General features: G+C 36.0%; 1 long non-coding RNA gene across 1 annotated transcript; it reads left to right on the top strand.

The window, feature by feature from the left end:
- The first annotated feature begins 13,797 nt into the window (after positions 1-13,797).
- LOC145070711 (uncharacterized) lies at positions 13,798-16,166 on the top strand. The gene is made up of 3 exons (XR_013690053.1): positions 13,798-13,934; positions 15,514-15,843; positions 15,966-16,166. It is a non-coding gene; the product is annotated as an uncharacterized LOC145070711 (long non-coding RNA).
- Positions 16,167-17,245: the final 1,079 nt, after the last annotated feature.

Consider the following 17,245-nt stretch of genomic DNA (forward strand, 5'->3'; position numbering starts at 1 on the left):
GACTGGAGTTGGAGATCTTTGGTGAGGAGAAAGTGACTTTGAGATTTTATCCAAGGTGCTTACTTCAACATCGACCTTTCCTCCTTTTAGGGAATAAGGCTTAGACTTATCTTCAAACATCGCCTTTAACTATTCAAGCTATTTGAAGATTTTATAGAAATTGATCAACATTTGTTCATCACATAATGTTTTGTCATTAGGCTATGATTCTTGATGTAGTTAGTGTAGGGTTCACAGTACTCCATGGATTATAGCAATGGCCCCCCATGATGAAGTGTAGGTCAAATGCCCAAGACTTGTCTTATTCCCTATATATTGTCATGTATTATTCATAATTAGGGTTAAGAGTGAGGCAAAATGTAGTCGCCAAGCATTATGAGGTTTCTTATGTAGTGTTAGATTCTTTAGTCTATTCTGAAAGTGTAATTTATTCCTCATGTTCATGAATAAATTGATTGATCATTCGGCATATCTTCATAATTTTGTTTGTTCTTATTTTCTGCAGCTTATTCATCAAATCGTTATTAGGGTTTTAATCACAACAAGTGGTATTAGAGCGGGTCTTTGAAGATCTATTGATTTTTAAATTTTGGTTCTTGATTTGATGACTTTCTGAACAGGTTATTGAAGATTTTTGGTGTTTTGGCGTCTTGGAATCAAGATTTATGTTCAAGCAAATGTTCATGAAGACTTATGTTTTCTGTTACAATTCATATGGTATTTTCCATTAATCGGATTTGTTTCATGCTCGTATTTTCTGATTTGATCTTGATCAATTACTTTGTTAAAATCATATGTTTGCTTTATGGATCAATTTCATTCCTATTGACCCATTGATTTTGTTCGTTACTGTTCGTTACTGTTCATCTGCGATATATCCGGTTCTTATAGCATCAACTCAATTCTTTAGATCACAGATTTGCTTTGAAATCAAAATTAAGTTTATTTGCTCATGTTCGATAATCAAATTCAAGTTTTTCTCACTGCTTGATTTTTCTGTTCATGTTTATTTCTTCTTGTTCGATTGTGTTCTCGACTTTTGTTTGACCCAATCGACGACTGATAATAATCTTTGTAAATGAGAATCTTCTAGTGGTATCTGTAAAATTGATTGTGATTATGGGTCTGGAATTTTCATTCGATTTTAACTGGGAAATCAAATTGATGAATTGATTATTTGAAGGATCGATAAAGGATGAATGAAAAATGATGAACATAACTGGGTTTTGGTTTTATTGGAAAAAATTGTAATGTATGATCTCACTGGAAATTGGAAGAGTGATGTTTGGAACGATTGAAATTGTAATTTGATCTTAATCGAAATGATTTGAGCAGATGTTCTTGGCAGTCAATGATAAAAGTCAAAATTGGTGTGATTGGCCTTACCTGCGAACGATCTAAGAATAGGAGATTGAAAATTTGGGCTTGCATTCATATATGAACATCATAATAAAGATCGGATTTGGATCCTACTATTCGTTGTTGGGATGATCAGAATTTGGAATGCTTGGATTCGTGGTTGACAGTGATTCGCATCGAGACAGAAAGCGAACCTATTGACAGTCATTCGCCTCTCGCAATCGAAAATAAGGATGGACTCAGATTCGCAACGATGTTCTTGGAACAAAGGTCCGCTTGGAATAAATGATCAACCATAGTTGTTTAGAATCAGAGTTTTTGGTAAACGAGTTGAAATTGCTGTGTTCGTCAATCGTCCAAGTAGTAAACCCTACACAGCCTTTACAATAGCAGTTCTTCAATGAGCTCTACAGCCTTTACAATAACAGTTCTTCAATGAGCTCTTCTAACCCTGTGCATTTTAATCATTCGACACAACTTTGATCTTCAATCGGTGTTTTTGATTCTTATTCCTATTCTTGAATCTGTTGGAATCCTAAGTCGATGAGGACTTGGAGACCAAGCAATCTAATTTATGGAAAGTTTAGTTTATGGCAAGTTGGTCATAAGTTTCCTAGTCTAATACAAATTGGTTTGTTAGGCTATATATACATGTTCATGATCGAGTTTATGATTATGAGAACAGATTGTAAAAACATTGGTTTTGAGTGATTTTCCAATTAATCAAAGAGTTATTTTGGTTATTTGTTTTGCATTCTTGTTTTCAATCTTTAATTGGTATCAGAGCTTGAGTCAAGAAGCTGTGAGATCAAATTCCTTACCTGTTGACAACATGACAGATACAGGGGGAGAAGGAGAAGCTCCGGTAAGGGTAAAGGAGGTTGGTACAACCTCAGTCTCCTGTCCGATGCTTACATCCACAAATTACACCGTATGGGCAATGCGTATGAAAGTCGTCCTACGAATCCACAAAGCCTGGACTGTGATTGATCTAGGAACTGAGGACAATGAAGAGAAAGACTGTCTCGCTGTGGGTCTACTGTACCAAGCCCTACCAGAAAACCTCATAATGCAAATCGGAGAACAGGATTCGGCCAAGAAGCTACGGGAAGCGATTAGAACACGAAATATGGGTGCTGATAGAGTTAAAGAAGCCAGATTACAAACCTTAATGTCGAAATTCGATCGATTGAAGATGCTGGAATCAGAGACAATCGACAGCTTTTCCGGAAAGCTGTCCGGAATCGCATCAAAATCAGCGGCGCTGGGAGAATCGATTGAGGAATCGAAGTTAGTCAAGAAATTTCTGAAATCGGTGCCAAGGAACTTCATCCATATTGTCACTTCCTTGGAACAAGTACTTGACCTGAAGACAATCGGGTTCGAGGATATTGTGGGAAGACTTAAGGCATACGAGGAGAGAATTAGGGAGGACGAGACCGGCAGTGAAGGTCAGACGAGGGCCCTGTTCGTCGACCATAGTGGAAACTCGAATCGGAAGAATATAACGTCAAAGGGCAAATGGAAAGGGGCTGGAGGATCGGGTGGGTACAATCAGCATGAAGGATCCGGGTCTGGGTCTGCCGGATCACAAAACTCAAATGGGCCAAAATTCAAAAAAACCCCACACGGAATTAACCAAAATAAAACAACACAAGCCCAAAGAGGAAAGCCCAATTCTAATTTTGAAACGAACCGCAAACCTAAAAAGGACCGCTCCAATATTATTTGTTACCGGTGCGATAAACCGGGCCATTTTGCGTCTCAATGCCCGGACCGAATCAAAAAATTACAAGAAAGTAATTTTGTTGAATATGACGATACCAACGAGGCCGTATTTTTACACGAGACCGTGTTTTTGAATGAAGAGAAGGTGATACCGTCTTGATACGATCCACAAGAAAACGATGTGTGGTATTTGGATAATGGGGCGAGCAATCACATGACGGGGAACCGGTCATTTTTCTCCGAGCTTGACGAAAGCATAACCGGGAGGGTTAAATTTGGAGATAATTCGTGTGTAAAAATCAAGGGAAAAGGTGCTATACTTTTACAAGGCAAGAAAGGTCAACAAAGGCTGATGACGGAGATTTACTACATACCGGATCTCAAGAACAACATTATAAGTCTCGGACAAGCAACTGAAGCCGGGTGTGATATTCGAATGAAAGACAACTATTTAACCATGCACGATGCCGATAATTGCCTATTAATGAAAGTACAAAGAACTTCAAACCGCCTTTATAAAATAAAATTACAGATTGGAGTTCCTATTTGCCTTCATTCAAGACTAAGTGAAGATGCGTGGCGATGGCATGCAAGACTTGGGCACATCAATTTCGAGTCAATGAAAAAGATGTCCAAAAAGGGTTTAGTCAAAGGGTTACCGAAATTAGATCATGAGAATCAATTATGTGAATCGTGCTTAGTCGGCAAGCAAACGAGAAAGTCCTTTCCAACCATGACGACATACAAAGCGAAACAACCATTGGAGCTTGTTCACGGAGATTTATGCGGTCCGATCACGCCGGCAACCAAGGGTCAAAATAGGTACATTTTTACACTAATTGATGATTTTTCACGATTTATGTGGATTTATCTCATAAAATAAAAGAGTGAGGTGTTTACACACTTCAAAAAATTCAAAGCTTTGGTGGAAAATGAAATTGGAAAGCCTTTGAAAGTGTTTAGAAGTGATCGAGGAGGTGAGTTTACCTCTCTCGAGTTTAATTCTTTTTGTGAACAAAACGGAGTTAAACGCAATCTCACCGCCCCATACTCTCCACAACAAAACGGAATTGTGGAACGAAGAAACCGAACTCTTATGGACATGACACGAAGTATAATGAAGGCAATGCATGTTCCAAACTACTTATGGGGAGAAGCGGTAAATCACTCAACAAATCTAATCAATCGAGTTTACACAAGAGTCCTTGGTGATACAACTCCATACGAAAAGTTGTATAAAAGAAAACCGAATTTAGAAAATGTTCGTATATTTGGGTGTCTAGCACATGCAAAAGTTGATCCGGTTAATCAAAAGAAGTTGGATGCAAGATCAAGACCACTAGTACATGTTGGTTCCGAACCGGGTACGAAAGCTTACCGGTTATTTAACCCGGTAACACAAAAAATAATCGTGAGTCGAGATGTTATTTTTGATGAAACCAAAGGGTGGGATTGGATTAAAGAAGCAGGAATCAACAATGAAGAACCGGGTTCATTCATAATACCATGGGACTATCCAAGAGAAGATGTGAACAACAACCAAGGAAACGATGTAAACAATGATCCAATTGAATCGGATCAAGAGATTAGAGACGGAGCGGATGTACAAGATAATCAACAATCAAGTTCGGTAAATAATAATGTTCAACAAGGAGCTACAAGTCAAAGACCCTCGAGAGCAAGAGTACCTCCAAGACGATTTCAAGATTATGAGCTTGATCTTGACAATCTCGAAGAACTTCTTCTAACAACCAATGACGAGCCGGTATCGGTTGAAGAAGCGAAGAAAGAACCAGAATGGGTCAAGGCCATGGATGCGGAAATCAAGTCAATAAACAAAAATAATACTTGGACTCTTGTGAACAAACCTATGGGGGTGAAGCCAATTGGACTCAAGTGGGTGTTCAAATTAAAGAAAAATGCAGATGGCACCATTAATAAATACAAGGAAAGGTTGGTTGCTAAAGGTTACGTGCAACAACCCGGTATTGATTTTCAGGAAGTGTTTGCCCCGGTAGCTTGAATTGAAACTATTCGATTTCTTATAGCCTTAGCAGCTACTCATGGGTGGGAGCTTCACCACTTAGATGTAAAAACAACATTCTTACATGGAGAATTAAAAGAAACTGTTTATGTGTCACAACCGGAAGGCTATATAAAGAAAGGCAACGAGCATAAAGTATATCGCCTTACAAAAGCACTATATGGTCTAAGACAAGCACCTCGAGCATGGAACACGAAGCTTGATGGGATTTTGAAGAATATGAAATTTCAAAAGTGCATGAAAGAACCATCGGTGTACCGGAAATGTGAAGGATCTAACTTGCTAATTTTAGCAATTTATGTTGATGACTTATTTGTCACAGGTACAAATTTGAGCATGATCAAGAGGTTCAAATTAGAGATGTCCAAGAACTTTGAGATGTCGGATCTTGGAAGACTAACTTATTACCTTGGCATTGAAGTTAAGCAAGAAGAATCGGGGATTACTATAAACCAAGAAGCATATGCTCAACGCATTTTAAAAGAAGCCGGTTTACATGATTGCAATCCGACCCACATACCGATGGAACCGGGAAATAAATTGTCGAAGGCCGAAGATGAACCCGAAGTCGACCCAACACAATATCGAAAGGTGGTAGGATGCCTTAGATACCTCTTGCAAACAAGACCTGATATGGCATATGCGGTTGGAGTTGTTAGCCGATATATGCAAAGTCCAAGAGAATCACATGGTGGTGCAATCAAACACATTCTAAGGTACTTACGAGGAACAATGGGATACGGAATTAAGTACAAGAGAATGGGACAAAAGCGGCTTATTGGTTATAGTGATAGTAGTCACAATGTTGATCCGGATGACGGGAGAAGGACAACCGGTCACATTTTCTACTATGGGTCATCACCAATTACATGGTGTTCACAAAAGCAAGACACCGTTGCTTTATCATCTTGTGAGGCTGAGTTCATGGCAGCCACAGCGAGTGCATGTCAAGCAATATGGATTCAAGATTTGCTTGGGGAAATCATGAACAAAGCACAAGAGAAAGTTATTCTTAGAGTTGATAACAAGTCGGCTATCGAACTAACTAAGAATCCTGTTTTTCATGGAAGGAGTAAACACATTCACACGAGGTTTCACTTCATTCGTAATTGTGTCGAAAGGGAACAAGTGGAGGTGGAATACATTCCCGGTGAAGAAAAAAGGGTGGATATTCTTACAAAACCATTAGCTCGAACCAAGTTCAAGGAAATGCGGAGCTTGATCGGGGTCGAAGAATTCTCTAGAAGGACTTAGAGATTCGGGGGTGATTGTTGGAATCCTAAGTCGATGAGGACTTGGAGACCAAGCAATCTAATTTATGGAAAGTTTAGTTTATGGCAAGTTGGTCATAAGTTTCCTAGTCTAATACAAATTGGTTTGTTAGGCTATATATACATGTTCATGATCGAGTTTATGATTATGAGAACAGATTGTAAAAACATTGGTTTTGAGTGATTTTCCAATTAATCAAAGAGTTATTTTGGTTATTTGTTTTGCATTCTTGTTTTCAATCTTTAGAATCTATTATTCAACTCTAATATTGTTCAATCGTCTGTCTAAATGCGGATGAAAACTCAAAGTTTCACTTTTGGTCCCTATTATTTTCACAGCTTGACAACTTTGGTTCATTTCCAGAAATTGTTACAAATAAAGGGGAGAATGATGCATAATTATTAATTAGTCCCTGTCTTTCAGGAAAGTAACAATTTCAACCCTATATTCCAAAAAGCTTACAAATTTAAGGGCTGCTGAACAATTTTGAATTTTTGATGTGCATATTTTTTCGTGAACAGAAAATTATGGATTCCAACAAGTCTTGGTTGTTCGGAAATTCATTTTTCGCAATAACGTCAAATTTTTTCGACTCTTTTGGATTTGTAACTTCAATGTTTATTTCATTTTGTCGTAGAGGTGCATAGTATTTTTTTATCCATTCAAAATCATTCTCATGACCATTTTAAGGTTTAATAATCACGTTTTTTATTATAAATCAGGGGAGAATTTGATATGGCCATTCGAAATTGGATTTGTTACTTTTCAGATTTGAAGATTTTTGATGAAGCTTGTGGTAGCCATATGAAGGTAGCGTTTACAGTAGCAATTCTTAATTGAGCTCTTCTAAAGCTTTTACAGAGAAGTAGCCTTTACAGTAGTAGTTCTTCATCGAACTCTTCTAAGGCCTTGATATATCTCCGACTTCTAGTATTTTCTTGATCAAGTGACGTTACGAATCTTAAATTTGGGTTATTACATGATATTTTTTGGTGGCTTATATAATTTGCTTATTTGAAGATCATTGTGACTTAGAGGGAGAGTTCTTCAAAGACAAGAAGTGATTTTGTTTCTTAATTCTGAAATGGGTTTTTATTGCGGGTTTGGCTTTCTTGAAGATCTTTGGGATTACATTAGAAAATAAAGTTAAAAATACATTACTTCAGTGCTTGATTTATATATCCTAGAACCCGTTTTTGAAAAATATTGAAGAATTAAGATTCGTTGATCGCTTTTGATATTCCTCATCACAAGATCTTTTCTTATTTTCTAGATGCTTGTTTTGGAAGTTGAAGCCATGTCATCCATTCCATACTTTGAGGGGGAGAATATAAGGTTCAAAGTACTCCATGGATTGTGGTAATGGGCCTCTTGATGAAGTGTAGGTCAAAATCCCAAGAGTTGTATTATTCCCTAATATCGTCATGTATTATTCATAATTAGGGTTAAGAGTGAGGCAAAATGTAGCCGCCAAACATTATGAGGTGTCTTATGCAGAGTTAGATTCTTTAGTCTATTCTAAAAGTGTAATTTATTCTTCATGTTCATGAATAAATCAATTGATCATTCGACATATCTTCATAATTGTGTTTGTTCTTATTTTCTGCATCTTATTCATCAAATCATTATTAGGGTTTTAATCCTAATAGATATAGATGTCCTTAGAGACCATAAGAATTTCATCTATCGTTTCCTTGCTGACATAGATCTCTGTAGACCTCTGATGGTTTGTTGATGTTCAGAGTACCCAACTTCATACGCTTTATGGGTCTCGCCAATCAGATACTTTGTCTTCTGCTCTTGCTGCTCAGTTATTTTCACCAATATTTCCTTGAAGGATTTTATCTCCGACAATAATTCCATTTCTTTCTTGATACATTGCTCATGATCCTACTGTATTTGAATTTCCATCTGTCTAATTTCCATCTCGATATGCAGAAGTACATGATCTACTTTAAATTTCTTCCTTGCTTCTATCTCCAAGATCCTTTGTTCTAAGTTTTGTAGTGAGGTAGTAGGAGGAGTCTACGGTGGATGGACACTTAAGATTGTAGTGAGGATCTGATCAATCACCACTTTGAGATCAAGGAAATCCTTCCTTGATACAATAAGCTTCTTCTTTTTCTTTGGCTTTGGCTTTGAAGTGGAGTGTTCAGATCCATTTGATCCCTCTTCCGAAATGTACATCTAAAAATATTCATCATTTTCTTGTTTATGAACTTCATCATCATCATCATTTAGATCATACCCAAAAGTAGGTTCTTCACCAATTTTAACATTAGTGTCATCATCATTCGAATCTTCATTCTCAATTGGTTCATTCACTATGCTTATTCCTCCGTCTTGGTTTCATGTGACTTCATGTGCTCATTTCATAGTTTCCTCCATCATCATCTACCAAGTCTGAGATACTTTCAATTCATGAAGTGTCTTGGGAGTGTTTATCCCATTGGTCTAATATTCAACAACCTATTTCAGTTCTTGTTCTTTTCTTTCCTGGAGTTGCATAGATCTTGCTTTTCTAGCTTACACTGCTCTTAGGAGTGTTGCAAAATTTTCTTTTACCATTTTTAGTTTTAGGACCATATTTCTCCCAATAGTCACCTGAAAAAGAGAATCGAAACCAGTAGCCACCAAGGTGTCCCCCGGGTTTACAGATCCTTGAACATTTGTGCTGTAACATCCCATTTTCAAGGTATTTTCAAATCCTTCCTTCGGTAAATTAATATGTCATATTAGTCTTTTGAATTTGGTGGAATTTATCCCTAAGAGGCCCGAGGGGCAAATTGGTAATTTTGGTCGGAGGGTGAGTACGCTAGGCGTACGCATGTGTACGCAGGGCATACGTATATCCAAGTGCAACCCTCACTTTTAGGGTTTTTTTTTGGGTATTTAAACCCCATTATGGACCCTTTACCCCCATCCTTTCAACCTCCAAGTCTTGCAATAATTCCTTGGCAACCCTAGCTTCTCTTTTGTGTGTGTGTGTGTGTGTGAGCTAAGAGTATGTTTCTTTTGTGGTTGACTAAGAAGAAGTGGAATCAAGGTGTTTGGAGAGTGAAGCAAGCTTGTAGATCTTAGGTCATCTTGTCATTTAGAAGCTCCAGAATGTAAAAAGCTTCTGTCTTTGTACTTGTATTGTGTAGATCTCGTTTTGTAGCTTTTTGGTACTCTTCGTGTCCCAAAAGTCCCAATATTGTGTATGAGTTGTCTTGGATGTTTTGAGATGTCCTTTTAGACCCTATGAAGGGTTGTAAGTTATAAAAATTAGGTCTCTTTGGCTAGTTTGGCTTCAAGTTGCTTATAGAAGGTGTTAATGTTGGATTAGGTGTCTAAGCCGATAACTATAATTGGTATGTACTTGAACCAATAATAGCATCATCTATTTGGGTTGTAACACTCTGGAACAATTTGATAGGATGGATATTTGAAGAAGAGGTTATTGTGGTTTATTTATATATTATAATTATAATATATTAATTGAGGAATCACATTATTTAATTATTATTGATCAAGAATTAATTTGGTATTAATTTAGTGATCAAAAGAAACTAATTAAAGTTACGGGGACCGATTAAGTAAATAACTAGTTCCTGTAGTTGGACTCATGACCCATGTTGATTAGAGTTGGACTAAACCTATATGTAAGTCCATAAAGGTTTAGCCCAAAGGGCCTATGAAATATGAAGGGTCATGGTGGGTTAGGGTTTGCATGGATGTAAACCTAGACTATATAAGAAACTCCTAACACCTAAAATCGGTTACCCCATGCTCACTATGAGTTGCTAGCCAATTTTGAGCTCCCAAGCCTCTCTCTCAAGTCCATTCTCTTGTTCTTGGTTTGTTATAAGACATTTGAGGCATCACACTTGAGGTGCTAGGGTCCTAAAGGTCAAAGACAAGCAAGCTACTACACAAGGTATTCTTCCAACTGTTTTTATGATTTAAATTGTTACCCTGCATGCTAGTTTAGGCTTTATGCTTTGGAAAACAAAGTTTCATGTATAATTATAGAAAACTTAGATCCAAAGCATTAGGGTTGTATGTGCATCATATGAATGTTTTAGTACATAAAACCCATCAGTGGTATCAGAGCCTAGGATGTTTTATTGTATTGATGCAACTGTGTAATTTTCAAAGCTGAAAAAACTACATTTCGGGATTTTTCGAGGACCAACTTGTCGAGTCCATCATTGAACTCGACGAGTTGGATGATGTTTTCCTTGAACTGCACGAGCCCATAATGGCACTCGACGAGTTGATGCATCTGTAGGCAGAATCTTCGAGTTTTTGGCCTGTTTTGGATTAGGAACGTTACCACAAACTGTTTTGGTTCAAAAAACTCATTTTTAATGATATGGTAATGTTAATCCGCATCCAATAATATGATGTTTGTCAAATTCTAAGACAACTACTTGATTTTGTGAAATACTAGTTATCTGTAAAATTTATACTCTCTTGAATATGAATCAAATTAGGTCAAATTGGTAAATGATCATCATCTCATAATTGGACTAGTTAATATAATCCATATTTGTTCTTGAAAAGTTCCATAACTTTTCCTCAATTATGGAATATGAAAATTCTTTATTTATGAAACCATTAACTAATGTAAGTTATAAAATTCAAAGAGTCTTCAAAGGTTTCATAACTTTTCCTCAAGTTTGGAATTGGAAAGGTCTCATTCATGGAACATAAAAGTCCATAAGTTATGAATTTCAAATGTCTTTACAAGTTACAAAACTTGCCCTCAAGTTTTGGAACTTGAAAAGTTACATTAATGAAACTTCAATTGCAAACCCTAGAATTTTAAAAATTAAAAATTCAACCCTTATACTATTATAATATTAAAGTTTAATATATATATATATATATATATATATATATATATATATATATATATATATATATATATATATATATGAGACAAGTCAGTCTTACAGTTAGTAGGCCTCATTCTCGAAGCCGTTCTATAAGGGGGTATATGGTTATTGCCTATAAAATGGTGGTTTAATGGGTGTCCACTCTCACCCACCGCTTCCTTGACTGTCAGAGGGTCGTTAGCCGAATGGGTAGGATAGGACACTAATTCTCATTAATAAGTATAATAATAATTATTAAAGTAACTAAACTTTTATAAATTCCTAATCTTAGTTACTTTAGGAAAAATGTGAAAACGGTGCTATTCCATGAAATTGCACTTTGCACCTTGTTAAGTCATTAGTGGAGTGTGTGTGGTTAACTGACACACTAATTTGGGACTGACAATGTGTGGCAAAGGGTTGCTTGATGTTAATCATGGACCAATGGAGCGTGTGTGGTTAACCGACACATTGATTAGGTGATTTGTAAAATTAGGTGTACCAAGCTAATTTGCATGGTTATTCACACCTTGTTTGTGATCCTCGACATCCCAGTCACAAACTTGAAGGGCATAATCAAGATTTAAACTTGCCATTGAAAAATTTCAATGAATCTCAAAATAATCTAGGAATTTTAGTTCATTCAAAACTTAATAATCAATTACGTTTTTCATGGTGGAAATTGGTAAATCGTCATTTAGCTGCCTTCAAATATTTTGCAATTGGATTACGGCGTCCCTCATCCAAATTGTAAAATATTGTGTTGGGTCCTATCCTTAATATCTCATGTTGGGTGTTATATTAAGGACCCTTATCTAATCCAAACTTTGTCATTCTTTTTCAGACGTCTTCCAACACTGCTTCAAACTCAACTGCTTCTGGCTCTTTCTCCCTCATGAACCTATGTAGGAGGGTCATATTTGATGGATCGAACTTCAATGATTTGATTATAAACATCAGAATGGTCATTCGCTTTGAGGACAAAGAATATGTCTTAGATAAAGAGCTTAAGGAGATTGATGAATCTACCGCTACTCTCGAACAGATTGCTGAGTTCAAGACCCATGAGAGGGACACGACAAAGGTGTCGTGTATTATGATTGCTACCATGACTGCCACTACAAGAAAAAGGGGCTTTTGTGACTAAAATATCTGGGACTGATTAATCAGTCTTGGATATAATGTATCTAGAACTGATTAATTAGTCTCAAATAATATCTAGGACTGATTTTAATGTACAAATCATTAAAGACTGGCCGATCTTATTCGAGACTAAAATTCAGTCCCTAATATGGTTGCGCCAGTTTAGGTTTGTTAGGAAACACATTAGGGACTTAATTTCAGTCACAAATAGTTTAGTGCAAACTTTGAATTTTGGGGAAAAGTTATGAGTGACTGAATTTCAGTCCCTGGTAGACTTGGGTCAGTTTTGATTGTGTAAGGAACTTATTAGGGACTGAAGATCAGTCACTGATACAATTGCACCAATTTATCCTACATACATGAAACTTTCTAAAGACTAAATTTCAGTCCCTAATAGACATATACTATTTGAGATTCAAATGAAAACTTAAGAATGGTTATATTTTGGTATCTAAGACTGATTATTTAGTCGTAGATACCATAGACATATACTATTTCAGATTCAAATGAACACTTAAGAATGGTTATATTTTGGTATCTAAGATTGATTATTTAGTCGTAGATACCATATATCAGAGACTGATGAATCAGTCACAAATACTATTTGGAAAGAAACTTATTAGGGATTGAAATCCAGTCTTATTTGAATAGAAATCATTAGGGAGTGAATTTTTAGTCTTCGATAATCGTTATTTAGTCATATATATCATATATGACTACCACCACCACCATTACCATCACCGCCACTGCCACTACCATCACTCACCACCACAACCATTTCCTTCACCACCGCCACATCCCCCACCAACCGCTACTACCACCACCACCACTACCCCTGTTTTGCTACCAGCCGCCACTACCAGTTGACACTGGCACCACCACCGCCGCCACCATCACTGCCCCCCCACCAGCACCTGAGGGTCTTATCCCTAGTTTTAGTTGTTCTAGCCCAATGTATTTTAAATACATGTTTGTCAATTGAAAGTTGTTGGGAGCATAACCGCTACTCTTCTAGACGTGTACTCGTCTATAGGGGATGTGTGTGGGTGGATGGATGGATGTCAGATTCGTGATACCGTAGGGTGAGATAGAGTATCCATGTGAGTTTGTAGGTTGGTCAGGGGTAACTATTTTTTTTGAAATATTCAAATAAAATAAAAATACATTCTACTTATGACCAAAAACGGAACAAAAAAATATAAAAATAACAAATAACTAGTTGAGTATGAAACTATGAAAAAAATATTTATAACCAAAATCAAAACTACAATTTAAAACAAGTTTAAGAAAATTGAAATAAAAAAATAATTAAAAAAAGGAAAGAATATACTTGCTTATGGATCGTATAGCAAACATAATCACTTCCCTGAATTAAGGATTGTAGATTTATTGAACGATTAATCCCACATTAAACCCTATCAAAGCCTTACGTACGAGAAGGAACATCAATCAAAGTAGATAGACGTGCATAAAATCAAGGGCTACGATATACAGTTACTCGTGAAACATTCATCGATCTTATCTAGGTAACTAATCTTCTTCCCTATCGATTCGTTTGTTAAACTTTTGTTATTCAATTTCATGTTGATCGTGGATTCCTTCTTCAATCAATATTAGCTTAGATTGTTTTGTCTCTATTAAAAATGCTCCAAATCATATGATATTTTGGATTGTTTTGCACCGATGAAAAAAAAATAACCAGGAAAAATAACAATAACATGAACAGGGGAAAAATAACAGGGGACAAGAAAGGTTTGAAAAATTTCTTGGCTAAGTAATTACTTCTGAAATAAACGTAATACTAGATTGAAAACAATAAAGTAATCAGTCTTATTTTTATACTAGACATGAAAGAGACCTAATCTGATACAAAAACTTGTTTTTTCCCCAAAATACCCCTAAGATTAAAATTGTCCCATAATTATGAATTATTAAAACACTGTTAAAAGTTAATTAGTCATGTAGTTACAAGTAGCTCCAACTAAAAGTAGGAAAATACAATAAAGCTACAAAGAATTGAGCATGGTATTGAAATATGGGCACTTACATATATCAGCAATTACATATATCAGGGGCATAAATGTCCATTTTTTGAACAAAAGAGATTGTCATGATGATAGTACATTGTCATGATGAGAAAGAAGCATCATTGTAAAACTTCATTGTCTGTTTAGATGTTCTAAATAATTGTCCCATTATTGCCACACATTTTTTATAAACTTCTAATACTTGTCCTAGTACTCTCTCTTGAACTCCCAAAAAAAAATGATATCTACAACAAGAATAAGAACAGAAAGCTTTAATAGTTTTTACTGAAATAACTCAAGTTAACAAAAAGATAACAGTTGTGTTCTACCTTTCAACGTGTTAATCCCTCACAGTAAAGAATCTGTACCTCCCCTGCATCAACTAATAACATTTTCAACCTAGATTAACAAATAATAGTAACAGGGCTGCTTTCTGTTTTCACCTTGTGCACCAACGAAAAAAGATAGAGAAACAGATGGGAAATGGAACAGGTGATAAAAAAGGAACATAATGCTAGACTGAAAAAGAACAAGTGTAAAAGAACAGGGGACAAGAGAGGCGATAAAAAAAACCTGTTGGCTAAGTAATTACTTCTTAATTAAACATAATAATATATTGAAAACAATAAAGGAATTACTCCTGTTTTTATACTATTAGACATGAATGATGCCTAATTTGATACCAACACTTTTATCTTTTTCCCAAAAATACCCCTAAGATTAAAAATGTCCCAGAATTATGAATTAAGATTCCAACACTGTTAAAAGTTAATTGCTCATAGGTGAAGCCAGAAAAGAAATTTCTACTGTTTTAAACATAAGTACACCTTTATTTTTTGTCTGATAACATAGGCGTTGCTTTAAAAAAAGGCACTCAATCTATGGGCTCGATTCTCTAACACATACCTATCATATGCATTTAAGAAAACACCATATATGCATTTTATGGAACAACAAATATCCAATTTGTATGATTAAGGATCATAAGTAATTTAGTCTTTTCTCTAGAATTTCTCACATTAATGTTGGTTTTTGTCTCTTTCTTCTTCTTCTGTATCTCATTTTTGTTTATTTTTAGTTAATAACTTAACAGTAAGACAAGATGGCCAAGAGTTCGATGACAATCAACAATAAGGTCGATCCGAAGTTCATGAAAGGGCCGATGGATTTTGCGGAGGTAGATAAAGCATACGTTGATAGCGAAAGTCTTACACCATACCAGTGCAAGTTGTTGCTGCGTCATAACATTGATGTCATGCATGTTGAAAAAAATTTGCTTCAGAACATTTTGGGGACTTTGTTAAACATAGAAAAGAAGACTATACACACTGATAATGCTCACCAAGATTGTCGTAATAAAGAAGATTGGGTTTATTTGGGTGATTATTGGGAGACAGATAAGGCACCGGTAAGTTTGTCACTCTTTATATATATATTCACCTTTTACATAATAAAGTCTTATTTATATGTATTAATATAATCATCGAACACCAATTATCCTTGTTCTTATGGTAATCTTTATTATTGCAGAAAAGCAAAGTTACTGCACTCGAGGAAGTGGTTTGAGAAAAAAAGAAAAAGTCAAAGAAAGTGATGAGAAATGTGAAAATATGACATGAAAGATATATCAGATTAAGAGTAATAGTTATGACCTTTAGTTTAAATTTATAATTTTTTTCAAATATGGTTTTACTATCCAGAGATTGCTTAGATATTTTATTTATTGTTTTAACTTGGAAATGATGTCTAGATTATACATTTTTTTTTGGTATGGATTTGGGTTAATGTGCGGGTATATGGGGTTGTGTTGGGGTGGGCATGGGTGGATGTGGAGATTTTGGCTAGGGTCTGTTTGATATGGTGTTGGTATTGGTGTAGGTGTGATTTTGGCGTGAGTGGTTTTTGTAGTGGTGTGGGTCACATTTAATAGTTAGGGGTGACTTTTTGGTGTGTGGATGTATGTGTAGGTTAGAGATCCAATGAATTTCCATACGAAGAAAACGGTGTGGGTAAACCGAATTTCCAATTATCTAAAAAGAAAATGAGTGGTTATTTATTTTTAAAAAAAATATGGGATCCTCTATCTGTAGTATCTTTATGTAAGTAAATTATAAACAACAATAACTCGGGTAAATAAGTTTTACAATCTCTAGTATAGATACCGTAATAATAATAATAATAATAATAATAATAATAATAATAATAATAATAATAAAACTCAATCATGGAATATGCAACAACCTTCAATCTGCTATCAAGACATTGGTTAATATTACGTGAACCAATATAATTTAAACAATAGATAAAATAATTTGTTACTCGTAATATTATGCTAATTCCCTCGAATTTACGTGTTTGGTTGGACTTAAAAGGAGTAAAGAGATTCTTAAATGAAATTAACTTTCCGGCGCATGGAGGAAAGTGGATTCCTTCCAAAGTTGGAAAGAAAACATTCCTTGTCAGCAAGGAAAGTGACAGATTAAAAAAAATACTCATTTACTTATCAGAAAACCCACCACCAATACAATCACCCATCACCGCCGCCGCCACCGCCACTATTACAATTGCGATCACCTCCACCACCAACACCACCACCATCGCTGTTGCCACCGACCACACAACGCTACCACAACCACCACCACCAACAACAACCACAAACATTACTTGCCACCACCGCCACAACCACAAACACCGCAACCGCCGCCGCCACCACCAACACTGCCACAACCACCACCACTGTCGCCACTACCACCGCCACCGCCGCCATCAACATCACTACCGTTGCCGCCATGGACCACCCACCAGCACTA

This window comes from Lactuca serriola, chromosome 1 (genome assembly GCF_051521515.1).
Source record: "Lactuca serriola cultivar US96UC23 chromosome 1, Lser_US96UC23_V15, whole genome shotgun sequence".
Lineage (NCBI taxonomy): Eukaryota > Viridiplantae > Streptophyta > Magnoliopsida > Asterales > Asteraceae > Lactuca > Lactuca serriola.